Source organism: Suncus etruscus, chromosome 19 (genome assembly GCF_024139225.1).
Source record: "Suncus etruscus isolate mSunEtr1 chromosome 19, mSunEtr1.pri.cur, whole genome shotgun sequence".
In the NCBI taxonomy this organism is placed as follows: domain Eukaryota; kingdom Metazoa; phylum Chordata; class Mammalia; order Eulipotyphla; family Soricidae; genus Suncus; species Suncus etruscus.
Window position 1 is genome coordinate 5,283,396 of NC_064866.1, and position 14,687 is coordinate 5,298,082.

General features: G+C 36.6%; 1 protein-coding gene across 1 annotated transcript in view; it reads left to right on the forward strand.

The window, feature by feature from the left end:
- Positions 1-14,687, forward strand: part of SPAG17 (sperm associated antigen 17) — a 236,393-nt gene that overhangs the window by 10,380 nt on the left and 211,326 nt on the right. The window lies entirely within an intron of this gene.

Genomic DNA, 14,687 nt, shown 5'->3' on the forward strand with positions numbered 1-14,687 from the left:
CCAATAGTCAAACACTTAGGGTCCCATTGCCATCCTAACTGAGGGAGAAGGGGGCAGGAGTCTGATTCTTGGAAGGGAAGGAAGACAATTAACAAACACTACATTGGTAGATAAATGGGCAGGGCTGAGCAGAATCATTGGGACCAAAAATCTTGGAAGAAAATGGCTTGTCTCGGTTCCCCCAGTGCCTCACACCAGTTTGAATCTTTCTGGTTATCTCTGCCAGACCCCAGTCTGATTCCTGAGAAGGACACCCTTACAAATGAAGGTTTCCCCTCATGCAGGTGAATGCCTAACAAAGGGTTCATTCCGGTTTCCCCTCATGCAGGTGAATGCCTAACAAAGGGTTCATTCCCACTCGAGAAAACTCTTTAACATACACTTTATCTCTAGGTTAAACCTTCTTTTAGGATCGAAGCACGTGACCAGTCAGACCACCAAAGCAGTACCTGCGATGTACAGACCTAAACTACAGGCTCTAGTCATCGAACACATTCAACCAAACCAGCATTCCCTTGCTATTCTCTTCTTTCTTCTCTCTACTTTTTTTTTCTTCTCTTTTCTTTTTCTCTTCTATTCTTCTCTTTACTTTTTTCCCTTTCTCTTCTCCCTTTCTTTCTACGGTATTTTCTCTTTTCTCTGTCTTCATACCCCTCCCATATACCTTCCCCTTTCTCCCCCCCAGAAATCCAACTATCCCTTCACCCCTCAATCCCATCCAGATCTCCCACCATATTATAACTCTCCACCCTCAGTCCTTAATCTTTTAGGCATCAAGATCGACCTCCTACCCAATGAACCAGTACCCAGCACCCAGGCGAGGGGACACCCAGCCGAACCCACACCTCGTCTCCTGCAAGAAAAGACAGCCAACTCCCCTGTGGACTCATGCTGCGAGACCCTCCCTACCAACTCCCCCTAACGTGGACTGTTTCTTGAAACCGGACTTAGGTCCAATAGTATCCCCAATGCAAGAACTCTTCCAAGACCTCCCTGCTGCAAATTTCTACCAATCTGAAGAGGGTCAGGGGGTATGATTGGAAGATGCCTGGGAGCCCACACACCACAAGTAAAATCCAAAAGACAATGGGAAAACTGTACTTCCAACATAGGCATAAGACCTGTAATACACCACCTCTTTACCTGTTCTCCCCCAAATGCAAAGTAGTCTTTTGCACCACTTTGGTCCTTTAAAAACTTCGCTAACTCATTTTATTTCTTTTTTCTTTTTTTTTATTTATTTATTTAAATGTTTGCCCTACATATACATTTGTGGGCACATACACTTTTATTTCCTTTTTTTTTTTAATCGTTTTTGGGTATGTGACCTATTTCTGTTATCCACTTTGTCCACCCCAAATACTCCGACATATAATGGAGCACCACTTCCCCCTGCAAAGGCACACTAAATAAAGGGGAAATCTTACATATTTAAAAAAAAAAAGAGCTCTTATCTACTAGAGATAGGAACTCATAGTTGTTTACAATACAGGAATATCTCCAACCTTGAAAATATGTCATGTGGAATCAACTTAGACCTCAGGTGATTAGATATCATCCATCCAGCCTTGAACCCTGGATCCCAGACATAGAAATGGCACAGCTCTTCACAACAGCTGCAAGAAACAAACTCCATCTGGGACAGCCTTAATACTGCAGGGTCAACAACAAGGGCCAGCTCTAACATGATATCCCGACAATGAGGAAAATGTGAACAACTTGACCTTAGAACAGTTTAGCCTACCTTACCAGCTAACGACAAGACAAAACCAGAAGACATGGCACCCTTTGGTAGATACAAAAGCCAAGATCGTGATTTACAGATGACTGGTTGCTAGAACCACGACCAGACCGTATACATCTTGGGACCAACATAAAAGCCCTAGTCTAGGGTTTGAACTAAGACCTGCACAATAAACATGATCCCCAGTTCCAAAGGTCCGGCAGAGACAATTGTAACGGAAAGGGGCTTCTGGAAGAACAAAGAAAGATGCTATCCTAGATGCCTTCCTAGGTTTAGCGCAAAGACCAAGATCACCAACCACAGAAGATGGATTAAAATGGCACTGAGGCAACAGAACCTCTAGATTCACAAAGACTGACTTCACCATAAGTCCCACCTCAGGATATGTACAGATACTGAGACCTCTAAACACAGAGCTCTGACTGTATCACACTGGACAGAGCAGAAGCCTTCCACACACCAAAAAAAAAAAAAAAAAAAAAAACACAACCGGGAGAGTAATGATCCTGAGCAAAGACTAGAGCTGATCCCATGACAGTATACTCCAAGGACGGAGAAACCCCATATCTCATAGGGCAAGTGAATTCCTTTTCGAATGACCCCAATATTTACTGTGCCAGGGCAGGAGGGAAAAAAAAATACAAAAAACACAAAACCTTTGTTATTTATATATATCTTACCTTCATCTATTATTTTTATTATTATTTTTATTTACCTAGCTATTTTGGTCGATTTCTCAGTTTGGATGTGATTATTGAAATTGTTGTCCCCAATTATTCTTATTTTTTTTTTCTCTTCCTTTCTTTTCTTTCGTTATGTGCTACGCCATGTTTCTTATTTCAAGACCACGGCGTGTTTTTTGTTTGTTTGTGTTTGTTTTTTGTTTGTTTTGTTTTGTTTTTTATCTGTTTTTTTTTTTTTTGTGGTGCTTATCGTTATAGCTGGAGTCCTCACTGGATATTTGACACTTCTTTTGGTACTGGTGAAGTGTTTCAACTTCTTTTTCTCCTTCATTTCCCAAATCGATGATGAGAACCTCTAGAAGGATTCTGCCCATTTTTGGGGTATTAAACTCTTACCCCAGTTTATTTATTTTCTCTTTTTCAGGCAAAACCACGCAACTTGAACTAGCCACCCCTGCCCCTACTTAGAGGGGGAAATAAGGGAGGCATCAAGACCAAACTGATGCAAGACTACTAAGTAGTTGGTTAGAGACAGAGGGGACCACATATTCTAGCCGCCCTGGGGGTGAGGGAAGAGAAAAAGGGAGGTAAGACAAAAACGGAGGTGTAGGGAGGGCAATTTGGGGATGGGAATCCCCCCTGATTTTATGTAAATATGTACCTAAAATATTATTGTCAACAATATGTAAGCCACTATGATCAAAATAAAAATTATATTAAAAAAGAAAGAAGTAAGAAAAAAAGAAATAAAGAAAGAAAGAAAAGAAAGGAAGGAAGAAAGAAAGACAGAAAAGGAAGAAAGAAAGAGAAGAAAGAAAGAAGAAAGAAAGAAAGAAAGAAAGAAAGAAAGAAAGAAAGAAAGAAGAAAGAAAGAAAGAAAGAAAGAAAGAAAGAAAGAAAGAAAGAAAGAAAGAAAGAAAGAAGAAAGAAAAGAAAGAAAGAAAGAAAGAAGAAAGAAGAAAGAAAGAAAGAAAGAAAGAAAGAAAGAAAGAAAGAAAGAAAGAAAGAAAGAAAGAAAGAAAGAAAGAAAGAAAGAAAGAAAGAAAGAAAGAAAGAAAGAAAGAAAGAAAGAAAGAAAGAAAGAAAGAAAGAAAGAAAGAAAGAAAGAAAGAAAGAAAGAAAAAGAAAGAAAGAAGAAAGACGCTTTGACAACTGAACATTTCTATGATGAACATTTCTCAGGCCTTTTCTGGGCCCGGGTATGTGATTTTTATTATTTATGTTTTCTCAAATGCGTGATTACTTTCAATTTCTTAATATAGCAGTGAGTCTCACCCCAACTTCTGCTTGGGGTCCAGAATGTTCAAATATGTTCTTTTTTAATTACATAATTTTTATTTTGACCAAAGTAAATTACAAATCGTTCACAGTAATATTTTAGACACATAGTGACATTGAATCAGAGACATTCCCACCACCAGTGTTGCCTTCCCTCCACCCCTGTTCCCAGCATGCATCCCATATCCCCCTCCTTTGAATTCTGAGCTGCTAGTAGAAGTGGTTCCTTCTGTGTCTAGCTTGTTGTAGATTGGGTTTCAGTTCTGTTGTCGTTGGCTTTGTATTTAGTGTTTAAGTATGATCATTTTTTAATTTCTACTCAATATTCAAACAAATATGTTTTATGACTATAATCTCTTTTTAATGATTTGTCATTTCCCTAAAATATTTGTGTATCAGGGCTGTAGAGGTAGCACTATGGTAAGGGTCTTGCATGCAGCTGAGCCAGGACTGATGTGGGTTCAATCCCCTGAGCCAGAAGCCATTTCTGAATGCAAAGCCCTGAGTGCCACTGGGTGTGGCAAAAAAATAATAAATAAAATAAAATATTCTTATATCCTGGAGCCTACAACTAATCTCAATAGTTCCTACTCATCTAAGATTCAAGCATACTCTTCTTCTCTTTCAGATTCTCAAGTCAAATGAGACATAAAACAGTGTCTCTCAGGAAGTCTATAGATGGATTATAACATAGCAAAGAAATTGTATTATGATCTCCGAATTTATAAGGAGGAACGAACCAATAATGAAGCTAGTCTCTAACCTTCAAAGCCACACATCCTCAGAAAGAGAATCGGGCAAAGGAGAAACACGTACTATGGAAAGTCCTACCAAGTTGAATGTGGCTTTTTGTTGACTTGTTTTATTACTTATGGATAGGAACTTGAAAAATTATTTGATCAGTGTTTAAATACGAATACAAAGTGTTGCTTAAAGCACTCCCTAACCTGTATCTCATCACTTTCTTCTTTTTTATGGCCTCTTGTCTCCCCTTCTAGTTCTTAAATAAAATACTTACTTTACAATAAATAAAGACCCTTTAAAAGACAAAGTAATAAGAGCAAAAGAGAAATAAGGGAAAGCATCTATTTTGCAGAAACTAGCCTGCCTCCTTACATCTCTCATTCTCAGACTCTCTTAATATTTAAAAGAGAGAAAAGCCACATGTTGTTATTGTTCCTGGTATTATGATATTCTTCTTGGTGTTTCTGCTCAAGGCTGGCTCATTAGCATCTTAGATCATTTCTTTTGTTTTGTTTTGTTTTTGGTCACACCCAGCAACACTAAGGGGTTACTCCTGGCTCTATTCTCAGAAATCGCTCCTGGCAGGCTCAAGGACCATATGGGATGCCAGGGGTTTGAACCACCGACCTTCTGCACGCAAGGCAAATGCCTTACCTCCATGCTATGTCTTCGGCCCCATCTTAGATCATTTCTGTCTTGCAACTGTCCAATAACACTGAAATTCTCAGCATCCCTAAAGCCCATTTGTGAACGATTGATCTTGTTATATAGTCTGCATCTTAAGTTTTCTTGATTTTCCTTGGCTTTTCCTCATCTCCATCTCGTCTCCATTCACGAAATACGTTCTTCCTAGCTCAGGCCTTTATCTTTTGATATATGAATATTCATGAGAATCATTTACTCTATAAAGTCATCTATTGCTCTTTGTTGAATGAATCAAAACTGTTTCAAAATAAAAGAGCTGGAACCAGAATTAAAACTATCACATGCCTCTGGATTTGGATTGATAAATGCAAAGAAATCTTTTCTTTTTCTATTCTTTTTTTTTTGGCGGGGGAGGCATACCCAGTGATGCTCAGGATTTATTCCTGGCTATGTGCTCAGAAATCACTCCTGGCTTGGGGGACCATATGGGACACCAGGGGATAGAACCCGGGAATCAAACTTTGATCTGTTCTGGGGAAACCACATGCAAGGCAAATGCCCTACTGATGCGCCATCACTTTGGCCCCAAGAAGGCTTTTCTTACCATAGCCTTCCCCTGAAAGCCAGTAATGGAAGATAACCTATTGGATATTGAACCTTTAATTAATTTAATTAAACCTTTAATTAATTTTTTCTTTAGATTTATAAATAAATTGAGGTATTCCACAAAGGACCTGCCTACAAGAGACTTTATCAATGGCCAAAGTGCCTTCCAGGGCCCACCAGTCTGTAGTCTGCCCTTAAAATAGATGGTCTTGGTCTTTGTTCCTCTTTGCTGCTCTTAGCTGCTCTTACTATGTAGGCAAGATCTTTGTGTGTTTGTGTGTGTGTGTATGTGTGTGTGTTAAAATGGTTATGAAAGTAATTGTCAGGATTTTACTGAGTTGTCTGTTGCTATTGAGCCTTCTATAGTACTGTTCACTTATTGGAATAAGAAGTCATACGAATAGAACTAGAGGAGGAGAAACACCAACTGATCTCACTTATCTGTAGTGTATAGAATTATATAGAATGAGGAATACAAGTTTTAAGAGGGAGTGAATGCTTAGATTACTCCCCTAGAATATAGAAAGGAGGACAAGGAAAGAAAGAAATTAAAATGGGGGGAGGTGGATAGAAGGTAATAGGGTCAGGGTCCTTGGGCATATTGAAAGTATAGAGGTATGGTATTTCTCTATCCCCAAACCACATAGCCAATACCACTGAAAGCCTGCATTCCAAACTACAATAACTAAACTTAAAATTTTGCCAGTCTTATTTTTCCTTTCTTTTGGTTTTTGTTTTGTTTCCTATTTCAGGACCTTGGTTATTGTATGGCTGCTGTCTATATTGCTCTGGTGCTTTTTGAGTCTTTTGTTTGATTTTTTTATCTTTTATTTTTAATTTTTTGTACTGTTGTTATGTTTTTCTTCCTTTTCCCTCTCTGCTCTTAAACTGATAAATATAGCCTCTAGAAGGACTCCTCTCATATTTTGCTTGTTCTTTTTTTTGCCCCATTTTATTTTATTATTATTATTATTATTATTATTTTCTTCTCCTTCCTTCAAACAGAACCACACAACTTGAACCATCTTGCTCTGCGTCACAAATGGAAGGGGAAATAATGGAGGGTAACAAGACCAAACAATCACATGAACATTAAGTAGAAATAAAAAAGGTTTAAACTTAAGCACCAAATCTAAAGCCAATGACAACAGAATTGATACCCGAATCACAACATACTAGACACAGAGAGGACCATCTATACTAGCAGCCTGGGGCAGGGGAGGGATAAAAAATGGGGGATATGTGATGCATCCTGGAAACAGGGGTGGAGGGAGGACAATATTGGTGGTGGAAATGCCCCTGATTCACTATCACTATGTACCTAAAATATTGCTGTGAAAGATTTGCAATCCACTTTGATAAAAATAATAAAAAGAAAAATTGCCTGTCAAGGAGCCAGGATGGAGGGTGGAACAAGGAGTAGAAGGGGCACTGGTTGAAGCAAGTTGACACTGATAATGGAATCGGCCTTGAAACATAGTAGGCCTGAGCTCAACTATGAATTACTTTTTAATTCATTGTGCCTTAATAAAAAAAATAATGAAAAATAAAACTTCCTGAAAGTTAGGTACAAAGGACTGGAGCTCAGAGCTTCACCCCTGTCGGAAACAGAGCACATCAGAAGGAGCCCCTTAGCATAAACATAAAAATTTTCTGACATTTCTGCCACCCCCCAACATTGAGATAATTTATACTGAAATTTCTCCCTTATTAGAATATTATAATCAAATAAAAATCTACCTTTAATTTTTGAAAAAATAAAGACAATAACATAAAAACACAATATTTTCATTTACCAGATATTGGTTCTGTTTTTCCTAGCTACTGTGATCAGTCTGGCCTCTACCCTTAATCTCAGCAAGGGGAAGATTCAGATGGGATTCAGGGATTTCACAATTTGAAAGAAAAGGTTCTTGTCCATATGAATGACTCAAACAAACCTCTACAAATATACTTCTGTAATACCTAATTTTATTCCACAGTATAAAAATGTATCAGCAGCAACAAAGGCTATTTATGAGAGAGAGAGAGAGAGAGAGAGAGAGAGAGGAGAGAGAAGAGAGAAGAAAAAGAGAGAAAGAGAGGAGAGAGAGAGAGAGAGAGAGAGAGAGAGAGAGAGAGAGAGACTCCATTACCAACCAAAAGCCATTCTTGTGAAAATTTCTTAGAATATTTGAAAAATAGAAGCCAGAGAGATATAGTATGATGGGTAGGCCTTGCAGGCAATCAACCAACCTCTATCCCAGGTTTGGCCCCTTGAACTCACCGAGAGTGATTCCTGAGTGCAAAGCCTGAACACCATAGAGTATGGCCCCAAAATATTCAGTTTAAGAGCTTCCTTATACTTCAGTTGAAGAATAATATTTTTTTTCATATAAAAATTAGCTTAGTGACGCTAGCTAGTTGTGCAAGCTTGCGTAGTAAGTCCTGAGCAAATCTTCTAATCCTTGTAAAAGTTTGGATGACGGAGAAGCGTTCATGATAGGATTTCTGAAACATTAATATCTTCAACCTCATAAGACTGAAGTGTATGCAGATATTAGGAGACAATGTATTGAGCCCTGTTGAGTTTGTGTGGTGAGAGAGAAGTGTTCAGTTGAACTAAAGTGCTTGAAACCATTAGAAATGTAGTTTATAAAAAGGGAAAATATATTTTATTGCACAGAACCCTTGAACATTTTTTGAGAGGCAGTAAAGGATTTTTCAACTTTTTTTTTTTGATCTTAAACAGTAAGCTATTTCTCATGTTAATGTGTTTTTAAGACTTACTGGAAATACTCATAATATGAGCTGAAGACTGATGTCTGGCAGCAAGCGTGTTTATGAAATTGGGTTGGTTTTTATTACTGTATTTTCTGAAACACGCTTTCATTGATATTTACAAAACAAATTGCCAGTTCACACAAAGGCTGTTTTAATAAAAGCCAATAAAAACAACTGAGTTGCTAGGAAGAATGTTAAGAGGGAAATGGACTTTTCATAACCTTCCAGTATAATTTCCCTCTTTGGACAAAAATGTATTATGCGAATGAGCTTGGGACCAGAGGAATAAGCATGTCAAAATATCCACCTATATGTTATATGTGATCATGTTTATTGCATGAGAAAAATATTAAATATAAGTAAAATTTAAGTGTTGCCAAAATGACTTTGGCAACATCTTAGGAAAATGTTAGTTAAGGAATGGTCATAGCGTACTGTGTTTTAGTTTTAGCCATAGAAAAATCATCATTGACTTCTAGTTACCCACAGGATAAAAATCCAAGTTTCATGGTCCAGATAATTTGGCATTCTCTGCCTATTTCCACCTTTTAATCTCTGGCTTCTCCAATTCAGTGGTCTCTGTGGTACCACCAGATACATACAAGTTTTATAGTGTCATGTTTTCCCTTAAATATCTCTTTACCTCCAATCATTCTATTTCACTAAATTCTTCTCTGTATCTTCTATGAAAGGAGCTGAAGTCATACCATCTTAACACCCACAGTCTTTTTTCCTCTGTCCATTCCATCACTTTGCTGATTGTTATCATTGATGCTATTCTAAATTGAGCTGTAATGTAACAATTTCTCTGCCATCTTTTATTACATCTACATTCCCTTACATCATTGCAAATTCTTGGAGGGTAGCAAAAGATTATTATATTTTATTTCCTTAGCCTGGTCAGAATATCTAATAATAATAAGCACGAAGTGAATCAGATTCATTAACTGTATTTTACTGGGTCAACCTCCTGGATTGTTTTTTCTTTTAAGCTCCAAAACCATGACTAACCCATTTGTTTTGAGAACATAAAACAGGAATAGTGATTGGAATGTGTGCGCAAACATCTTTTTAAAAGATTGATGAAATAATCTTAGTGTATTTAGTATCTTAGAACATTCAAATCTAGACTCTGGATTTCTCTCTTTGAATCTGTTATCAAGTTTTTACTGTCTAGTTGAAAGGTGTTACCAGTTACTGAGTAAATCACTAGGATTAAAGACCAAACTCATTGCTTTTATTCTGCTTTTTCTGCACATATATTGTCTTTCCTGATCATCTTACTTAAACTACACTGCTCTATCCACTTGCCCTAGTTTCATTCTTGATCTATTTCATGTTATTGTTCTACTTTTTTTCATGTGAATTTCATGTGAATATAAGCTCTATGAATATAGGGTTTTAACTTTTCTTTTTCGGGGGGGGGGGGGGAAGTGGTCAGTGCTCAGGTCTTACTCTTTTTGCAGTGCTCAGGGTACCATATGTGGTATAGGGACCAAACCCGGGTTGGCTGCATGCAAAGCAAACACTCTACTTGTAGGAGTTCCCTTACTGATAACTCTCTAGCACTTGACATTGAGAAACTCAAATAACAATCATTAAAATATTGGCATACTCATTAGCCGATTTAAATTTCATTTCCTACATCTTGTTCTTCTCTGAGCCATTGAGTTGACATGAGCAATGTTCATGGGTTCTTCCATATATTTTTTTGAAATTGGTAGTCATATAATTTGTAGTTCTTTAATCATAGAAAAATATTTCTATCGTATTGTTCATAATATTAAAAATCTCTCAGCTTTTGAATTTTTAATAATTACATCATAAAATTTTTAGCCTCATATTTTCTGAGATGTTTTATATACTTAATTTTTTTATTATCAGCTAAGCCACAAAACAATTTCTAAGAAGTTCATATTTATTTAGTTGGCTTGATTTTACAAGTAATTGGCCATTCTAAACCCACTTTATTTACCAACATAATGGGACTAAAGTTCAGTATTAGGGCTGAAGTTTTTCATCAAAGAAGTTAATATTTCTTTTATGTCTGCCATAAAATAGACCATTTCTGTGTAATTTATTAAATAACTTGCAAATTTTTCTCCTATAAATTTTACTTTATTTTGAGATGGTTTGAAATTTGTATGATTTATTTCTATGTTCCTATTTATCATCTCTTTTAGATAGTTTATGTTACTAGTTGTATATGGGCAACATATTTTCATTAATTATAAACTAAGAGAGTATTAACATTTCTTTAGAATATTTTAATTTAAAAGCCCCCAAAAGTTAATTATATTTTTCAAATGCTTAACTTCTCCCACTTTACAATTTACATTACAAAGGGACACACAAGGCTTGGCATGATTTCCACCCAGTGTTCAGTTCTAATACTGTTTGCCAGGCCCTAATGGTTTCTAATGTTCGATCGCAAGTTGGCTTCTGATGTTTCATTGTCTCTGTCATTGACTTAAGATATGGTAGTAAATTGAAAATTTTGCCAAGAGGAAGAATTTATTTGGTATATGTCTTTTGGGTGTCTTCTGGATAATATTGCATTTAATGATTTATGACTTCTGGAACCTTTTTCAAAATTGAAAATTCCAAATGTCCTGTGTCCTCGTTTTAATAGTTTTTAGGTAAATAATTATGAATGACCATTTTTCTTGGTGCCTGTTAAAATCATTTCAGATATCACACAGATGTTGTTCTACCAAGTTTTAGTGGCTCTACCAAGTTGTTCAACAACAGAGATTGATCATTTATGCTTGCTGAAAGACTTCATAAAGTGAAAAGCAATTGCTGAGTAGTTTCATATTTATGTGGAATAGAACTATCCAAAGAAAGCTGTCATTAAAAATAACTTGAACTTTGTGTTCCTAGGGTATATCCCTAGGAGTGGTACCACTGAGTTGAACAGGCGCTCAATTTCCAGTTTTTGGAGGAATCTCCATATCGCTGTCCAGAAAGGTTGAACTAGTCGGCATTCCCACCAGCAGTGCATAAGAGTTCCTTTCTCTCCAAATTCCCGCCAACACTACTTGTTTTCATTCTTTGTGATGTGTGCCAGTCTCTGTGGTGTGAGGTGGTACTTCATAGTTGTTTTGATTTGCATCTCCCTGATGATTAGTGATGTGGTGCATTTTTTCATGTGCCTTTTGGCCATTTGTAGAAATATTTGAGAAATATGTTTCCTAGAGGAGGAGGGTTAACAAAAGAAGGAGATTTCTGTCATACTTGATAGATATATAACATAAACATGTTACATAGTAGGTGCTCTCATGTCTAGAGAAAATTTTAAGGGATACCCTTCTTTCTCTGACATAATGCTTTGAGTTTATCATTCTTAAAGTCATAGCTCAATTTTCCCCACTACTGCCTTTCCAATTTCCCTGTTTCTATAGTATTTATGTATAATAGGATGATAGTACATACCATGCTTGTTATAGTTATTGGTATGTTGGTGCTCCATTTCACTGTGAACTCTGCAAGGGCAAGAAGTCTTTAGATCTATAGGTTCTCTTTGGAAAGAAAGCCCCTGACTTTCTTTTCTTCGTATGTGTATAGTGTTTATATATAATTGGATATCATGTTTATTATAGTGACCGATGTGTTTGTGCTCCACCTCACTATGAACAAGAGCAAGAAGCCTTTTGGTCTTTAGCTTCTCTTTGCAACATAGTAGTGGGAGCATATTTGATTTTGTTTGTTTTTGTTTTGTTTTGGAGAAACAACCAGGAAACTCGGGGTCTGTTCATGGCTCAAAGCTTTGGGGGAATAAATGGTGCTAGAGTAGGTTTCCTACATGCAAAGAATGTATTCCAGCATATGAAATAATTTCTCCAACCCCTCCATCTTTCTTTTAAAATTTACTTTATTTAAGGGCTAGAACAGTAGCACAAGCAGTAGGGTGTTTGCCTTGCACACACTAACCTAGGAAAAACTGCAGTTCAACCCCCCCAGCATTTCATATGGTTCCCCAAGCCAGGAGAAATTTCTGAGCTCATATCCAGGAATATCTCCTGAGCATCACAGGGTGTAGGGAAAAAATTACTTTATTTAAAGAGCATAGCTCACATACTTGGTCACAATACATTTGTTTTTAGATAAGTGGAAGTGAAGTAATTAAAGGAAAATTTAAAAATGAAAATTTGATAATATTATTATATCTCCAATGAGGTCATTAAGTCATTGTGAGAAGGTACAGTAAGCTCTTGTTGGCCATTTATTGCTTAATTTGTTTTTGAACACTAGGTAGATTCAGACAAACATTGATATCTAAATGTGCTTTTACAGGAGGGATTGTATTAAATAAAAATCTATGGCTGCATGGTCAGTAATTCAAAGCACTATTGCTGATATTGTGATTTTGGCTGCCAGATCTTCCAGAAGTACAAGGAAATGGACATATACACTGCTCATGGGTGGAAAGGATGAAGATAATTAAAATGACAATACTTCCCAAGGCATTGTATAGATTTAATGTAATCCATATACAAATACTCATGACATTTTTTTTAAAAAGTGGATCAAACTCTCTTGAGATTCATTTGGAAGAATACATTTCCTTGAACAGCTAAAGCAATCTTTGGGAAAAATAAGATGGAGGCATCACTTTCCCAACTTTGAACTGTAACATAAAGCAGTAGTCATTAAAACAGCACTATGAATTAAAGAAAGACTCTCAGATAAGTGGAATAGACTTGAATATTCTGAGACTTACCTCCCACATATATGATGAATTAATTATTGATAAAGGGGGAAGACATAAAAGTGGAACCTCTTCAACAAATGGTGTTGGTAAAACTGGTCAACTACATGCAAAAATGTAAATTCAGTCCTCTCTCTGACACCATGCAAAAAGATCAAATCAAAATGGATTAAAGACCTTGATATTAGACCTGAAACATAAGGTATGCAGAGGAAAAGGTAGGCAAAACACTCCATGATATTAAAGTTAAAGGCATGTTCAAGAATGAAACACCACTGGCCAAGCAAGTGGCAGAAAAGATAAACACTTGGGACAACATCTGAAGCTGCTGCATTTCAAAGAAACAGTGAGGATACAAAGACTACACATGTAATGAGCAAAACTATTCACCCAGTATCTATCAGATAAGGGTTAATATCTATGATATACAAACTATTGATAGAGCTTAGAAGGAAAAAATACCTAACTTATGCAAAAATGAGGAGAAGATATGAACAGACATTTCCTCAAAGAAGATATAGATGGCCAAAGGACACATGAACAAAATTCTCTATGACATTGCTCATCAGGGAGAATCAAATCAAAACAACCATGAAATATCTCAGACCACAGAGACTGGCACACATCATAAAGAATAAGAAGAACTAGTTCTAGCATGTACTCAGGAAAAAAAGGGATCTCATTCATTGCTGGTGGAAAAGTAGACTAGCCCAGCTTTTTTGGAAAAAAATATGGATATTTATCAGAAAACTATAAATTGAGCTTCCATATGATCCAGCAATACCTCTCCTAAGGATATATCATAGAGTCCACAAAACACCACGCAGAAAAGCACATTAAATTCCTAGTTTATAACAGCACTATTTAAAAAAGCAGAATCTGGAAATGAGCAAAATGCCTGAGAACAGATAATTGGCTAAAGAAACTGCGGCATAGCTACATAACAGAATACTATGCAGCTAGAAAAATGAACCAATGAAATTTGATTATACAGGGATGGATATTGAGAACATTATGGTGAATGAAACAAATCAGAGCGGGAGGGATAAACATACAATGATTTCACTTATTTATAGGATGTATAAAAAATAAAAGTATGGAAATATTATCCAGAGACAATAGAAATGAGAGCCAGCAAGACCAGTCCATGGTAGGAAGCTTGCCAGAAGTTTATTGGTGAAAATTATTGCATCACCAATGAAGTCATTAATACAATGGCAGAAGGTTTAGTAGGCTCTTGTTATATGTCTAGTCTATTAAACTGGGTGTTCCTTTAAGGATGACAGCATCAAACAAATGAAACTGTCTAGAAATCCAAAACTATGTATGATACTACAAATTTTAAGACCATATACTTCTGGACTTCCTGGAAGAAAGTTGGATTTGATGATCAGGACTGCATTTGTGGGCTTAGTTACAGCTGCCAGGGTTTCCCAAAAGAAGGAAGATATGGGGGTTGAGTGCCAACACTTGCTCCAAAAAAGAATTAGAGTTTTGGTGAAACTGTTCCCCA